This window comes from Nomascus leucogenys, chromosome 6 (genome assembly GCF_006542625.1).
Source record: "Nomascus leucogenys isolate Asia chromosome 6, Asia_NLE_v1, whole genome shotgun sequence".
NCBI classification, from domain to species: domain Eukaryota; kingdom Metazoa; phylum Chordata; class Mammalia; order Primates; family Hylobatidae; genus Nomascus; species Nomascus leucogenys.
In genome coordinates, this window is record NC_044386.1 from 94,548,992 (window position 1) to 94,565,100 (window position 16,109).

General features: G+C 43.9%; 1 non-coding gene across 1 annotated transcript; it reads right to left on the minus strand.

Annotated features, from left to right (window-relative positions):
* LOC115835760 lies at positions 1-124 on the minus strand. Its single transcript, XR_004030782.1, has one exon.
* Between the last annotated feature and the right edge of the window lie 15,985 nt (positions 125-16,109).

Consider the following 16,109-nt stretch of genomic DNA (forward strand, 5'->3'; position numbering starts at 1 on the left):
AAATGTCTGAGGTAGGAAAACAAGGCTGCCCAGGTTGTGGCAGCCCTGATAATCCTCAAAGGCTGATCTTGGCCTCCAGCCCTGACTGAGGAGAAAAGGGGCCACCCGTAGCCCCTTTGGCACAATTTGTTTTTCTATGTTGACCTCATATCCCATAACTTTGCTTAACTCATTCATTGTAGGAGCTTTTTGTAGATTCTTTGTGATTTTCTATAAAGACAATTGTGTATTCTGCTAACAGAAACAGGTTTGTTCTTTGCCAGTCTGTAGGCCTTTTATTTGTTTTTCTTGACTTCTTGCACTGGTTAGGGCCTCTAGTAAAATATTGAATGGATGTGTTAAGAAGGGGTATCCTTGCTTCTTCCTGAACTTAGAGTGAAAGAATTCAGTTTCTTACCATAAAATATGACAGTAGATGTAGGGTTTTTGTGAATGTCCATCATTGACTTGAGGAATTCCCTTTAATTCTTAGTTTGCTGAGAGGTTTTTATCAGGAATAAATGTTGAATTTCTTCCATATCTCTTAACTTCTCTTTCATATTTCACCATTTTTTCATTCTTTGCTGAATTTTTAGTAATTTCTTAAACTATTTTATTTTATTTTTGAGACAGTCTCACTCTGTCGTCCAGGCTGGAGTGTGGTGGCGTGACCTTGGCTCACTGCAACCTCCGCCTCCCAAGTTCAAGTGATTCTCATGCCTCAGCCTCCCGAATAGCTGGGATTACAGGTGCCCGCTACTATGCCCGGCTAATTTTTATATTTTTGGTAGAGACAGGGTTTCGCCATGTTGGCCGGGCTGGTCTCAAACTTCTGACCTCAAATGATCTACCTGTCTCAGCCTCCCAAAGAGCTGGGATTACAGGTGTGAGCCACTGCACCCAACCTCTTTTGAGGTTTTAAATCTTAATAATTATAGTTTCATTCCTGGGAGTTTTATTTGGTTCATCTTCAGATATGCCTAATTAATTTAATTAGTTTCTTTGCCATATTTTCAGTATCATTTTACAGTTCTTTTTTTTTTTTTTTTTTTTTTTCAGACAAGGTCTTGCTCTGTTGCCCAGGCTGGAGTGCAGTGGCACCATCTTGGCTCACTGCAACCTCCACCTCCCGAGTTCAAGAGATTCTCCTGCCTCAGCCTTCCGAGTAGCTGGAATCACAGGCGTGCACCACCACACTTGGCTAAGTTTTGTATTTTTAGTAGAGACAGGGTTTTGCCATGTTGGCCAGGCTGGTCTCGAACTCTTGACCTCAAGTGATCCACCCATTTGGCTTCCCAAAGTGCTGGGATTACAGCTGTGAGCCACCGCACCTGACCCGTTTTACACCTCTTTAAACATATTAAAATTTTTTTCAACTGAGCATGGTGGGTTCATGCCTGTAATCCCAGCACTTTGGGAGGCTGAGGTGGGCAGATCACCTGAGGTCAGGAGTTCAAGACCAGCCTAACCAACACGGAGAAACCCCATCTCTACTAAAAATACAAAATTAGACAGGCGTGGTGGCTGTGAGCCACCGCACCTGACCCGTTTTACACCTCTTTAAACATATTAAAATTTTTTTCAACTGAGCATGGTGGGTTCATGCCTGTAATCCCAGCACTTTGGGAGGCTGAGGTGGGCAGATCACCTGAGGTCAGGAGTTCGAGACCAGCCTAACCAACACGGAGAAACCCCATCTCTACTAAAAATACAAAATTAGACAGGTGTGGTGGCTCATGCCTGTAATCCCAGCTACTTGGGAGACTGAGGCAGGAGAATAGCTTGAACCCAGGAGGTGGAGGTTGCAGTGAGCCAAGATCACACTATTGCACTCCAGCCTGGGCAACAAGAGCAAAACTCCATCTCTCTCTCTCTATAATAAATATATATAAAATAATTTATTATATGTCATATAATTATTATATATTATAATTATATATAAATACATATATTTTTATATATTTACATATAAATATAATATATTATATATAATATATATTTTTCTGTGTGTGTGTGTGTATATATATATATATTTTTTTTTTTTAGAGAGAGAGAGATGGGGTCTCACTCTATTGCCCAGGCTGGTCTCAAACTCCTGGGCTCAAACGATCCTCCTGCCCAGGCCTCCCAGAGTGCTGGGATTACAGCCAAGCGCCTGGCCTGAAACACTTATTTTCTATCCTGCATCTCATCATTCTGTTTTATGTAGTATTTGTGGGTCTCCTCTTGTTATTCGTTGTTTCTGCTGACTCATGCTCTTGTGGTTTGTTTCTTTTTGAGTTTATTGATGTTTAATTATGAGCTTATGTTCCTTGAAATTCTTTGTGGGAAGTCTTTGAATCTGTGTTTAAAATATATTCTTCCAGAAAGGATTTTTGTTTGCTTTTGCCAGGCGCCTAGGGGTACTTCCAACTCAGATCCACTTAAAAATTGTTTTTGGCTTAGTGTTTTTCCAATCACATAAGGAATATGATGTTGGGCTTTTCTCTATGTGAATATTAGCTTGTTATGCATTTTACTGGATTTCTTTTAGCCTGTGTTACCTCTCCAGCACAGCTAAGTGGATACGGCAAAGTCTTCTGTGGCTGCGTTGTTTTCTCCCCATTTCTCCCCTAGGGCACTGGCTGTTGAGAAGTCCCAAATTTGGGGGAGAAAAGTAATCTTTGATAACCTACTTCCCAGGACCAGACCTCAGGTCTTTTCTTCTCGTTCCTCGTTTTGTTTCCCCTAAAAGCAAAGCCTCAGACAAAGGTTTTTGTGTAATTAATTTCGGAAGTAATCCTAGGGAGTAGGAGTGAGGGCTGGAGAGAGAAAGAAAGAGGGAAGCCCGGGACAAGGTTGCGTTATCAAGGGGACCTCTGATAGGTGCTTGATTCCATAGGATCTTCCAAGGAGTCTTATGAAATGGGAGATACAAAAAAGACACATTGAGTATTTGCTTGTGTCACTCATTGGTCAAGAGTGGTCTCACAGACATGAACTCCCTTGAACTTGGGGTCTGCGCATGCATAAGGGTCCAGGGGATTCCCAAGAGCATCTGCCCTGTGGGGTCAGTGAGACTCAGACAGGAAGGGAGGGGTGGGCCCCATGTGCCCAAGGTGAGGCAGCACCTGCATGAGGCCCACACAACACTCATCACCTCAGCAGTGGCCAGAATCAGAACTGGGGCCAAGCGGACTGAAGTGGTGCCCAGCAGGTGCCTGGCACGCTGGCGATTTACAACCCAGAGCCTCAGGAAGCACAGGCCCCAGTGCAGGCTCACCCTGATGGGGTCATGCTCTTGTTATTCTGGCTTCTGACTGATTCCCTGTTTAACACCCTTTCATCTGTGCTTTCACACACACGTTTTTGATATTTCATTCAGCATTTTTAGAAAGGGATTTCTCTATCAACTAGTCTGCATATTTCCAGATAGAGAAATAAATCATCATTGTTTTCAAATGTTTACATATACTTTATTTTTAAATAATAATAATAATTATTATTATAATTATTATTATAATTATTATTATAATTATTATTATTATTTGAGATGGAGTCTCGCTCTGTCACCCAGGCTGGAGTGCAGTGGCACGATCTTGGCTCACTGCAACCTCCTCCTCCTGGGTTCAAGTGATTCTCCTGCCTCAGCCTCCCAAGTAGCTGGGACTGCAGGCGCGTGCTACCACGCCCGGCTAATTTTTGTATTTTTAGTAGAGATGAGGTTTTGCTATGTTGGCCAGGCTGTTCTCAAACTCCTGACCTCAAGTGATCCTCCTACTTCGGCTTCCTAAAGTGCCGGAATTGCAGGCGTAAGCCACCGCGCCCGGCCTCAAAATGTTTATATATGCTTTAATATTCTTTTCGTTATTATTTGCTAAGTATTGAAACCAAGCATTCCTTTCTGGAGTTCCCATAAGTCACCTTTGTGCCCTGTTTTGAAAAACAGGCCAGTCAATAATGACAGCAGCAACACAGCAGCTCCCAGCTTTTGAACACCTACTATGTGGCTGACACCTGCTGTGGCTTTATAGGCACTATGTCAGCGAATTCTCAAAACTACCCTAAAATAGTCACTCTGGTTCCCTTTTTTATTCTTTATTTATTTTTTATTTTTAAAATTGAGACAAGGTTTTGCTATGTTGCCCAGGCTGATTTCGAATTCCTGTGCTCAAGTGATCCTCCCACTTCGGCTTCTGGTTCCCTTTTCCCAGCCACTGGTTCCCTTTTCACAGAAGAGGAAACCATGGCCTGGGAAGGGGCCAAGGCCACATAGCATTTAAGTCAAGCTTGTCCAACCCACAACTCATGGGCCACATGCGGCCCAGGATGGCTTTGAATGCAGCCCAACACAAATTCATAAACTTTCTTAAAATATTATAATTTTTTTTTTTTCTTTTACAAAAATTTAGCCGGGCATGGTGGTGCATGCCTGTAGTCCCAGCTACTTGGGAGGCTGAGGCAGGAGAATTGCTTGAACCTGGGAGGCGGAGGTTGCAGTGAACTGAGACCGTGCCACTGCACTCCAGCCTGGGCAATAGAGTGAGACTCCATCTCAAAAAATAAAATATAAAATAAAATAAAAATTTTTTTTTGCAAATTTTTTTAAGCTCATCAGCTATCATTAGTGTTAATTTTATGTGTGGCCCAAGACAATTCTTCTTCTTCCAATGTGGCCCAGGGAAGCCAAAATATTAGACACCCCTGATAAGTTGTTGAGCTAGGATTGTGTCCAAAGCTTCCCCACTTTTACTACATCGCATGCCTTTCTATGGAAAAAAGCCTTCCCTTCTTCCCTAGTACTTCTCCCAAAACACACACTCATATAGAGTAGCACGTGAGATCCAGTGCCCCTTGGCAGCCGATTGCAGTGGGTAAGCTGACCTCAAGGTTACAGGGTGGCGGAGGGGCAGTCAGCACACAGAGCTTTCCTATCCCCCCAGGAAACCTGCAAGGACCCCGATAGGCCTTAGATGGCCAGTGTTGGCAGATCCTAACTGGGAGGCAAATTGGGAGAGCCCACTGCCCTTGCAGACTGGTTACTGTCCCCGCTGGAGCCCTGCAGAAGTGGGTAGAAATCCAGGCCCAAGGCGGGTACCAAGCCAGAGCCACCTGCCCCCTAGTACTCCAGCCTGGGGGGCCCCCCACTGAGCATTTCAGTCTCTCGGGTGATGTAGTCAAGGTAAAAAGCAAGTTGCAACCTGAAAGCTGGGCATTCCAGGTATAGGGCTCTTTCTGGTTAAAATGTGTGGGTATGGGGACTAGGGGAGGCTTGGGAGAGGCTGTCCCCAGAGTTTCTATGAGTGTGTATATACTTTGAAACACTTAGAACCTTATTGTCAGCATGGACAGACAGGGACCTTGGGGACAGAGAGACATTAAGGCCAACGTCTTGTTTTGCAGACCAGTAAACTGAGGTCCAGAGACCCATGGCCTAGTGAAGGAGGTTCAAGTGCAGGCCTTCCTGACCACAGCGTACCGCCAAGGCTCCTTCTCTACACCACTGCATGTGTGTGTGTGAGCGGGCAGCTGCACACCATCATATACATCAACGTGTTTATGCATGGAGTACATGTGCTTTATGGTGCAGGGGTGAATGCACAAAGGCGTGTGTATGTGGGGGCTGGGGGTTATATTAGTAGGCTGAGCAGACTGTAACAAGGGGACACACGTCTCTGTTTTGGGCCAACCCATGTTTAGAGAAGACAGGAGCTTTCTCATGCACAGGCGCCAAGGGAGGAAAGTGAACCCAGGTTTGGGCGGTCTGTGGTGACTTGTGCCATGGACCATGTGGAAGCCTGAAGATGCCTGGGGCCTTCGTAGTACCATTGCCTTTAGCCTCCCATGGCCACCTGCAGCAACTGCCATCACCCTTACTGTGGACTGGAGTTGCACTGCTAAAGTCCCCCAAGGCCCTGTGGGATGGCCAGAGATGTCTGCCCTCACCCCACTACCCTCTCAGTCTTCTTTGACCACTCTGGTCCCCCAACCTCAATGTCGACCCCACATCTGCAAGTGACATCACTGTCCATGTAGCTCTGTAAGTCTTCAAACTGGGAGTCAGCCTACCTCCCGCCATCACTGACCTTCAGTCAATCCAGATGAAAAATGCCTCTGGGCATTTTGGGGACAGGAGATATAAGGAATGAGTCATAAATATCCTGTCATATAAAATAGGATGCTATGAAACACTCCCGGGGTCATGTCAAAAGAACACAGGAGCCAACCTGAATACACTTCCACCAGCCAAAGGCGGGATTTTTTGAGCACCAGTAAGACTAGTAACTGCAATGGATTGACACCAATCAGACATGTTTAAATCCACTGATTCACACACATTTAAAAATAACTAATTTTTCACCTTAGGGGGATGCTAGGCAGCTGGTAAATAAAGGGAAAGCATTAAATATTTGTTCTGTCTTTTGCATATGATCTATCTGTCAGGATAACTAAATAATCAATGAGGGCAAGTTTTACTTTGTAGAAATATGCAGGTTAATAAAAGAAGAAGAAATAATACAGTTACAATGTCACTATTTTGCAATTCCTCATGAATTTAGGTAATGATCATCCATGGCTGCAGATGTTGCAAAATGAGACACAACCAGAAGTTAGGTGCTTCCTGATGGAAGCACATATCACCATCTAGGAGGTGGTCTTGAAAAAAATAGTTGGACTTGGATTTAAATACAGAAGATGGAAGACATGTTAAATGGTACCACAGGGATGCAATCAACCAAATTCAGATTGTGGGAAACTACAAGGATAAACAACCCAGTTTCCAGCTTGGCGCGGTAGCTCACGCCTGTAATCCCAGCACTTTGGGAGGCTGAGGCTGGTGGATGACTTAAGGTCAGGAGTTCGAGACCAGCCTGGCCAATGTGGTGAAACCCCGTCTCTACTAAAAATACAAAAATTTGCTGGGTGTGGTGGCATGCGCCTGTAATCCCAGCTACTCGGGAGGCTGAAGCTGGAGAATCACTTGAACCTGGGAAGGTGAGGTTGCAGGGAGCCGAGATCACGCCACTGCACTCCAGGCTGGGTGATAGCAAGACTTGGTCTCAAAAAACAAAAAACAAAAACAAAATAAAAAAAAATCTCCCAATTTCCTTAACAAAACAGTGTTACAAAACAAAAAGAGATGGAGGAGAAACTTGCAGGTTTAAGACTTATCAACCAAGCCCTATTTATAGACCTTATTTGTATATTAATTCAAACACCTGTTAAAAAAAGAAAATGAGGCCAGGAATCGTGGCTCACGCTTGTAATCCCAGCGCTTTGGGAGGCTGATGCGGGTGGATCACTTGAGGCTAGGAGTTCCAGATTAACAAAGTGGGCAACAAAGTGAAACCTTGCCTCTACAAAAATTTTAAAAAATTACCAGGCATGGCAGTGCACGCCTGTAGTTCCAGCTACTCAGGAGACTGAAGCAGGAGGATTACTTGAGCCCGGGAGTTTGAGGTTGCAGTGAGGTATAATTGAACCACTGAACTCCAGCCTCGGTGACAAAATGACACCCTGTCTCAAGAAAAAAGAAAAAGAAAGAAAGAAGGAAAGAAGGAAAGAGAGAGAGAGAGAAAGAAAGAAAGAAAAAGAAAGAAAGAGAAAGAAATAGAAAGAAAGAGAAAGAAAAAAAGAAAGACAGAGAAAATTATAATTGAAGAAATAGAAAACGCCAACTGGATTATAATTTCCATTAATGACTTATTATTGATTTTTTATATGATAAAGTAGTGATTTCTTTCTTTCCTTTATTTTATTTTATTATTATTATACTTGAAGTTTTAGGGTACATGTGCACAATGTGCAGGTTTGTTACATATGTATCCATGTGCCATGTTGGTGTGCTGCACCCATTAACTCGTCATTTAGCATTAGGTATATCTCCTAATGCTATTCCTCCCCCCCACAACAGTCCCCGGAGTGTGATGTTCCCCTTCCTGTGTCCATGTGTTCTCACTGTTCAATTCCCACCTATGAGTGAGAACATGCGGTGTTTGGTTTTTTTGTCCTTGCGATAGTTTACTGAGAATGATGATTTCCAGTTTCATCCATGTCCCTACAAAGGACATGAACTCATCATTTTTTATGGCTGCATAGTATTCCATGGTGTATATGTGCCACATTTTCTTAATCCAATCTATCGTTGTTGGACATTTGGGTTGGTTCCAAGTCGTTGCTATTGTGAATAGTGCCGCAATAAACATACGTGTGCATGTGTCTTTATAGCAGCATGATTTATAGTCCTTTGGGTATATACCCAGTAATGGGATGGCTGGGTCAAATGGTATTTCTAGTTCTAGATCCCTGAGGCATCGCCACACTGACTTCCACAATGGTTGAACTAGTTTACAGTCCCACCAACAGTGTAAAAGTGTTCCTATTTCTCCACATCCTCTCCAGCACCTGTTGTTTCCTGACTTTTTAATGATCACCATTCTAACTGGTGTGAGATGGTATCTCATTGTGGTTTTGATTTGCATTTCTCTGATGGCCAGTGATGATGAGCATTTTTTCATGTGTTTTTTGGCTGCATAAATGTCTTCTTTTGAGAAGTGTCTGTTCATGTCCTTTGCCCACTTTTTGATGGGGTTGTTTGTTTTTTTTCTTGTAAATTTGTTTGAGTTCATTGTAGATTCTGGATATTAGCCCTTTGTCAGATGAGTAGGTTGCGAAAATTTTCTCCCATTTTGTAGGTTGCCTGTTCACTCTGATGGTAGTTTCTTTTGCTGTGCAGAAGCTGTTTAGTTTAATTAGATCCCATTTGTCAATTTTGGCTTTTGTTGCCATTGCTTTTGGTGTTTTAGACATGAAGTCCTTGCCCATGCCTATGTCCTGAATGGTAATGCCTTGGTTTTCTTCTAGGGTTTTTATGGTTTTAGGTCTAACATGTAAGTCTTTAATCCATCTTGAATTAATTTTTGTATAAGGTGTAAGGAAGGGATCCAGTTTCAGCTTTCTACATATGGCTAGCCAGTTTTCCCAGCACCATTTACTAAATAGGGAATCGTTTCCCCATTGCTTGTTTTTGTCAGGTTTGTCAAAGATCAGATAGTTGTAGATATGCGGCATTATTTCTGAAGGCTCTGTTCTGTTCCATTGATCTATATCTCTGTTTTGGTACCAGTACCATGCTGTTTTGGTTACTGTAGCCTTGTAGTATAGTTTGAAGTCAGGTAGCGTGATGCCTCCAGCTTTGTTCTTTTGGCTTAGGATTGACTTGGCGACGCAGGCTCTTTTTTGGTTCCATATGAACTTTAAAGTAGTTTTTTCCAATTCTGTGAAGAAAGTCATTGGTAGCTTGATGGGGATGGCATTGAATCTATAAATTGCCTTGGACAGTATGGCCATTTTCACGATATTGATTCTTCCAACCCATGAGCATGGAATGTTCTTCCATTTGTTTGTATCCTCTTTTATTTCGTTGAGCAGTGGTTTGTAGTTCTCCTTTTCTTTCTTTCTCTTTCTTTTCTTCCTTGCCTTTCTTTCCTTTTTTTTTTTTTTTTTTTGAGACAGTGTCGCTGTGTCACCCAGGCTGGAGTGCAGTGGCTCGATCTCAGCTCACTGCAAGCTCCGCCTCCCGGGTTCACGCCATTCTCCTGCCTCAGCCTCCCAAGTAGCTGGGATTACAGGTGCCTGCCACCACGCCCGGCTAATTTTTTAGTAGAGAGGGGATTTCACTGTGTTAGCCAGGATGGTCTCTATCTCCTGACCTTGTGATCTGCCCGCCTTGGCCCCCCAAAGTGCTGGGATTACAGGCGTGAGTCTTTCTTTCTTTCTTTCTTTCTTTCTTTCTTTCTTTCTTTCTTTCTCTCTCTCTCTCTCTCTCTCTCTCCTTTTCTTCTTTCTTTCTTTTTCCTTTCTTTTTTTTTTTTCAGGGTCTTATTCTGTCAACCAGACTGGAGTGCAAAGGCGAAATCTCAGCTCACTGCAGTCTTGACCACCCAGGCTTCTTTCATCCTCCCACTTCACTTCAGCTTCCCTAGTAGCTGGGACTACAGGTATGTGCCACTACGTTTGGCTAATTTTTTTTTTTTTGTAAAGACGTGGTCTTGCTATGTTGCCCAGGCTGTCTGGAACTCCTGAGCTCAAGTGATTCTCCTGCTTTGGCCTCCCAAAGTGTTGGGATTACAAACATAAGCCACTATGCCCAGCTAAAAATTTCTTATGTTTTAAAGCTGTGTACAAAAATATTTACTGGCTGGGTGCGGTGGCTCAAGCCTGTAATCCCAGCACTTTGGGAGGCCGAGGCAGGCGGATCATGAGGTCAGGAGGTGGAGACCAGCCTGGCCAATATGGTGAAACCCCGTCTCTACTAAAAATACAAAAATTAGCCGGGCGTGGTGACGTGCACCTGTAGCTACTCCGGAGGATGAGGCAGAAGAATTGCTTGAACCTGGGAGGTGGGTGTTGCAGTGAACTGAGATTGTGCCACTGTACTCCAGCCTGGCAACAGAATGAGACTCTGTCTCAAAAAAAAAAGAAATTTACAGATGAAATGATAAAATGCCTTGAGTTTGCTTCAAAATAATCCAAGGGTTAAGGGAGGAGTTGGGGAGCATACAGGTGAAAGAAGATTGACCAGGTGACAGACAGGTACCTTGGGTCCCTTCTGTCCTGCAAAGGCCACTGATTCATTATCATAGGATAATATCATATCTTTTTATTTTTTTGAGACAAGAGTCTTGCTGTATAGCCAAGGCTGAAGTGCAGTGGCATGATCTTGGCTCACTGCAACCTCTGACTCCAAGGTTCAGGGGATTCTCATGCCTCAGCCTCTGGAGTAGCTGGGATTACAGGCATGTGCCACCACACCCGGCTAATTTTTGTATTTTTAGTAGAGATGGGGTTTTGCCATGTTGGCCAGGCTGGTCATGAACTCCCGGCCTCAAGTGATCCGCCCACCTCGGCCTCCCAAAGTGCTGGAGTTACAGGCGTGAGCCACTGCGCCCAGGAACAGGATAATGATAACATCTGTTCCAAACAGTGTCTTCACTAAATAATCCCAACCAGTAAGAAATAGAATCATTTCAATCACAAGACTCAAGTCACTCCAAAAAGATGATGCTAAGAGCTGTTGATCACGTGTTCCTACAGCGATCCATACCAACATACTGATGAAGCTACAGCTAAGGCATTAGGCTACTGTGCTCGCATCTAGGAAGTGACCCCCAGGGATTCTTCACCCTGTGCTTTCACCAGCACTGTGTATATGAACTTAACCACCTCAGCACTCCCTCCTGCTTTTGCCTTGTCTTCTGTGTTTGGATGTTGAGTATTGCTGGATGGAAAGCTTTGCTATCAGCAGAACAATGGTTGAGGTTGTAAAAGCCTACTAAGTGCCATTATAAAATGGGTTGTTGTGCGGTATGAAATAACAATAATCCTTTGTTGTCACGTTCATGGGTCTGTGGGTCAGCTGTACAATTCAGCTGAAATTGAATCGTACCTTGGTTGATCGAGGCTAGACTGCAAGCTACAGGCTGAGTTCAGATCTGCTCTGCATGTCCCTCGTTCTCCTGGGACCAGTGGCTACCCAGGGATTATGGCCTGTTCCTGGAGACTCATTCCTAGACCCAGAAGGAAGGAGCAGCAGCTATATGGAGCACGTTCTTGTCATGGCAGATTACTGCAGCACGAGAAGGCATGTCCAACTGAGCAAGCACATTTCAAAACTTCTCATGTCAGGTTCACAACTTTCCTACTGGCCAAAGCAAGTCACATGGCCAAACACAAAATCAAAAGGTGGGAAAGTATTCTCTGTCCACCATGGCAAGGATGTGGGTGAATAATTATATTACAAGGGACAAGTAATTCCATCTTTCACAGTCTTTGGGGGATCCAGGGCACTGCCTTTGTTCATGCCCCAGCACTTCTCACCAGGACAAAAGAACATCCTGCTAGGAGACTTTCCTGCCTCTAGTAGGGCCCCTTCAAACCTTGTGGCAGCTAGAGTGATTTTTTTTGTTTTTTTGTTTTTTTTTGAGACGGAGTCTCGCTCTGTCGCCCAGGCTGGAGTGCAGTGGCGCATTCTCGGCTCACTGCAAGCTCCGCCTCCCGGGTTCACGCCATTCTCCTGCCTCAGCCTCTCCGAGTAGCTGGGACTACAGGCGCCCGCCACCGAGCCCGGCTAATTTTTTGTATTTTTAGTAGAGACGGGGTTTCACCGTGGTCTCGATCTCCTGACCTCATGATCCGCCCGCCTCGGCCTCCCAAAGTGCTGGGATTACAAGCGTGAGCCACCGCGCCTGGCCGATTTTTTGTTTTTTACTAGCTCTCCTCTAGTTTTGTTTGTTTGTGTGTGTGGTAAAAAAAAAAAATGCATAATACAAAGTTTACCATCTTTTTTTTTTTTTTTTGAGACGGAGTTTCGTCTTGTTTCCCAGGCTGGAGTGCAACGGCGTGATCTTGGCTCACTGCAACTTACGCCTCCCAAGTTCAAGCGATTTTCCTGCCTCAGCCTCCCGAAGTGCTGGGATTATAGGCGTGAACCACCACACCCATGCCCGGCTCCCTTTTGTTTGTTTTTTGTGTTTTTTTTGGACAGTCTCACTCTGTTGCCCAGGCTGGAGTACAGTGGTGTGAACTCGGCTCACTGCAAGCTCCGCCTCCTGGGTTCAAGCGATTCTCCTGCATCAGCCTCCTGAGCAGCTGGGACTACAGCTGTGTACCACCACACCTGGCTAATTTTCGTATTTTTAGTGGAGACAGGGTTTCACCATGTTGGCCAGGCTAGTCTTGAACTCCTGACCTCAAGTGATCCACCTGGCTTGGCCTCCCAAACTGCTGGGATTACAGACGTGAGCCACTGTGCCTGGCCAAAATTTACCATCTTAACCATTTCTAAGTATAGAGTTAAGTAGTGTTAGTTATATTCGCATTGTTATGGAAGAGCTCTCCGGAATTTTTTTAGCTTGCAAAAGTGAAACTATACCCATGAAACTAACACCTCTGTATTTCCCTCTCCCCAGCCCCTGACAACCACTATTCTACTTTCTGTTTCTATGAATTTGACTACTATAGACACCTCATGTAAGTAGAATCACATAGTATCTGTCTTTTGGGGACTGGCTTATTTCACTTAGTAAGATGTTCTCAAGGTTCAACCGTGTTGTAACATGTGTCAGAATTTCCTTCCTTTTTAAGACTCAATAATATTCCATTGTATGTATATACCTCATTTTCTTTATCCATTTGTCAATGGACACTTGGGTTGCTTTTGACCTCTTGGCTATTATAAATAGTGCTGCTGTAAGCATAGTGTGGAAATATCTCCTTGAGATCCTGTTTTCAATTATTTTGGCTGTAAACCCAGAAGTGAGATGGTTGGGTCATAGGATAGTTCTATTTTTAGTGTTTTAGGAACTGCCATATTGTTTCCCATAGTAGCTGCCCCATTTTACATTCCCACCAGCAGTGCAGAAGGGTTCCAGTTTTCATACATTCTTGCCAACACTTGTTATTTTCTGTTATTTTGATGCTAATTATCCTAATACGTGTCAAAATTTTTTTTTTTTAGACAGAGTTTCGCTCTTGTCTCCCAGGCTGAAGTGCAATGATGCAATCTCAGCTTACTGCAACCTCTGCCTCCTGGGTTCAAGTGATTCTCCTGTCTCAGCCTCCTGAGGAGCTGGAATTACAGACGCCCACCACCACAACTGGCTAATTTTTTGTATTTTTAGTAGAGACAGGGGTTTCTACCATGTTGGCCAGTCTGGTCTCGAACTCCTGACCTCAGGTGATCCACCTGCCTCAGCCTCCCAAAGTGCTGGGATTACAGGCGTGAGCCACAATGCCGGGCCTCAATTTTTTAATTGAACTTTTTATTGTGAGATAATTATAGATTCACATGCATTGTAAGAAATAATACAGACAGATTCCATGTACTCTTCACCTGGTTTTCTTCTCGTTTCCTCAGTGGCAACATCTTGCACAATAGTACAATATCCACAGCCAGGAAATTGATATTGATACAATCCATAGATCTTGTTCAGATTTCAGCAGCTTACATATTCAGAGTGACATTTTAAACAAGCAAATCTGATCCTATCACTTACCTGCTTAAAACTTTTCCAAGGATGTTCATTACATCATTGTTTGAACTGGTTTTGTTTTTTTTTTTTTTTTTTTTTTTTTTAGACAGAGTCTCACTCTGTTGCCCAGGCTGGAGTGCAGTGGCGCGATCTCGGCTCACTGCAAGCTCCACCTCTGGGTTCATGCCATTCTCCTGCCTCAGCCTCCCGAGTAGCTGGGACTACAGGTGCCCACCACCACGCCCGGCTAATTTTTTGTATTTTTAGTAGAGATGGGGTTTCACCCTGTTAGCCAGGATGGTCTCGATCTCCTGACCTCGTGATCCACCTGCCTCAGCCTCCCAAAGTGCTGGGATTACAGGTGTGAGCCACCGCACTGGGCCTGAACTTGTTAAAAAATGAGAACCAACCTAAATGTCCAGCAGCAGCAGGATGGTTGAATAGATTACATTACGTTCATATAATAGGCACACAATCCAGCCAGGAAAACTATTGGAGCAGTTGTATGTGTACTGATATGGGCTGGGTTCCATGGCCTATTCTTTTCCTACGGAAAAGAGCCAGGTACAGAATTGTGAATACCTGGCCGGGCACGGTGGTGCACGCCGTAATCCCAGCATTTTGAGGCTGAGGCAGGTGGATCACCTGAGGTCAGGAGTTCGAGACCAGCCTGACTAACATGGCGAAACCCTGTCTTTACTAAATACATAAAATTAGCGGGGTGTGGTGGCACATGCCCGTAATCCCAGCTACTTGGGAGGCTGAGGCAGGAGAATCGCTTGAACCCGGGAGGCAGAGGTTGCAGTGAGCCGAGATCATGCCATTGCACTCCAGCCTGGGCAACAAGTGTGAAGCCCTGTCTCAAAAAAATAAATAAATAAAAATAAATAAATTGTGGATACGTTTTGGGTATAAAGGCATAGAATATAGGGAAGGGTACATAGTACACTGACCACAGTAGTTGTCTCAGCAGGCTGAGATTCTGTAGTGGGATGGAATGTTAATTCACTCTGTTTTGCAGTGGTTCTCAAAGTTCTGCGTTTGAAGAACCCCTCAAAGTTCAGGACCCCTCTACACTCTAAAAATTACTTAGTGTCCCCAAAAACATTTTCATTAATGAGGGTTGTCAGAAATTAAAGCTAAGAAATTTTAAAAATATTTACATATTAATTCATTTAGAAATAATAGCAATAGGCCAGGTGAGGTGGCTCATGCCTGTAATCCCAACACTTTGGGAGGCCGAGGCAGGCTGATCACTTGAACTCAGAAGTTTGAGACCAGCCTGGCCAACATAGTGAATCCCCATCTCTACAAAATATATGAAAATTAGGCCAGGCGTGGTGGCTCACACCTGTAAACCCAACACTTTGGGAGGCCAAGGTGGGTGGATCACGAGGTCATGAGATCGAGACCATCCTGACTAACATGGTGAAACCCCCCATCTCTACTAAAAATACACAAAATTAGCTGGGTGTGGTGGCATGCGCTTGTAGTCCCAGCTACTCGGGAGGCTGAGGCAGGAGAATTGTGTGAACCCAGGAGGCGGAGCTTGCAGTGAGCCGATATGGCACCACTGTACTCCAGCCTGGGCAACAGAGCAAGACTCTATCTCAAAAAAAAATTATATATATATATATATACAAAAATTAGTGGGGTGTGGTGGCGGTGTGTGCCGGTAGTCCCAGCTATGCAGGAGGCTGAGGCTGGAGAATCACTTAAGCCCAGGATGTGGAGGTTGCAGTGAGCCAAGATTGTGCCACTGCACCCCAGCCTGGGCAACAGAGTGAGACCCTGTCTCAAAAACAAAAAAAAAAAAAAGAAAAGAAATAACAACAATAAAGCAATTATATGTTAATATAAATAACAATTTTATAAAAAGTATTATTTCCAAAACAAAAACATTTAGTGAGAAAAGTGACTTTGTTTTACATTTTTGCAAATCTCTTTAATATCTGACTTAATTGAAAAATCTTCATTCTCATATCTGTTTCTGCATTCAGTCTATCAGAATACATTGTTTTGGTTGGAGTATATGAAAAAAATTCATGTCAGTAACATATGTAGTTAGAAAAAAGATACTTTTTAAATAGCCTTTTGTGGGTATTCTTTGATAGCACA